We start from the raw sequence: 1,413 nt of genomic DNA, 5'->3' as shown, positions 1-1,413 counted from the left end.
TCGGCGCGCGGCCTCGTGATTCCGCGCACTCACTCACACTTACGCTAACGCTCGCGCGCTCGGGCGCGAGGGCTTTGCGGCGGACTCGCGACGACGATCTCCGGGTGGCTCGACACGCGAATCGCGACACTCCCGATCGCTCACGGCAGATCCTATGAGAATCCTCGCACTTGGGGACGGGCGCCGTTACACCAAACCAAAGAGTACTATGCAGTACGCGTCGCCGGAGGGGCGCACGCGACGAGACTCTGACACGAAAAATGGCGTTCCCGTCCGCAGAGTGCGAACAAGATTCTCACTCAGCCCGTGGCTTTACACGAAAAAGAGGGTCACCTCACCGGCACGGTCTCCAACGCGGCTTCCTCGGCAGCAGGTCCGACAGCTCGCTCGTTCCCCCTCGCTCTCGCCAACACACTCTCTCGCTCTCTTTCTCTCGCTATCTCGACCGCTCCGCGGGATCGCACGCTCGCCTCGGTCGTTCGCACGCAAAAGCGGCGTCGATCGTGCTCAATCGCGGATCGATGCCTGCACCCCCCGCCCGCGCGAGGTCGCCCCACATCCGGGACTTGGCGGCGTGGACTCAGCTGGGCGCGTCCTTCGCCCTTGAATTCCGGGGCTACCTCGCCCCGGCAGCTCTCGGTGACGTCCCCGGGCCCTGGGGAAATCGCCGGCCGTATTGCCCTTCGCGGGCCTCAGCCACAGCGCCCGCCGTCCCGGTCGCGCCCCTGGCGGCTCGCGTATCCTTGCGCGTGTTCGCGCGCTCGATCACCTGCTCGCCGCGTGCCCGGTGCGTGTCCCCTTTGCTCCGGCGCCAGTTCGCCCGCACTCCAACTTCTTGCTGCTTTCGTTGTCCTTGAGCCTCTTCGGCCCATGCTCCGTGGGTCCGGTGAGGTGCCGCGGTACATGTAAGAGGTTCCAACAAAATCAATAAACGATACGCGATTTAAATTCGGGCCTCCCGGAGATCTCGGTCTCGCTCTTACGACGCGGCTGTCGGTCCGGCAAAAGGGGCGCGAACCCGCGCCTTGTGACGGCGGCGGGACGCTGCCTCGCCGCAGCGGACTGCGGCGTCACAATATATATTGTTACGCCCGTGTCTACGTCCGCGTCGTTCGATGTACCAGCGAGCCGGTCCAGCTGTCGGATGTTTCCCTAACGACGCGTTGTCATCTGTCAAACGGATGACATATTAGACTTGGAGACGAGCCGTCGACCCGTTCGGACGTGCTGAACTCTGATCTATCTTTTCGCCACGTTCTCTGTTCTTACAATTACAATAAAGCGTATTCCTTGTGTTTCTAATTGGTGTTCCTTCTTATTTCTCCGCGACCTACCGGTGCGCGTGCGCGAACGCGGGTGCGGAAGTGCGAACGTTACGCGGGCGAGTGCGTGATCGCGAGATACATCGCCCCG

The sequence above is a fragment of the Wasmannia auropunctata genome, unplaced genomic scaffold (genome assembly GCF_000956235.1).
Source record: "Wasmannia auropunctata unplaced genomic scaffold, wasmannia.A_1.0 LD336078.1, whole genome shotgun sequence".
Classification (NCBI taxonomy): domain Eukaryota; kingdom Metazoa; phylum Arthropoda; class Insecta; order Hymenoptera; family Formicidae; genus Wasmannia; species Wasmannia auropunctata.
Note: the sequence above shows the minus strand (reverse complement) of the source record.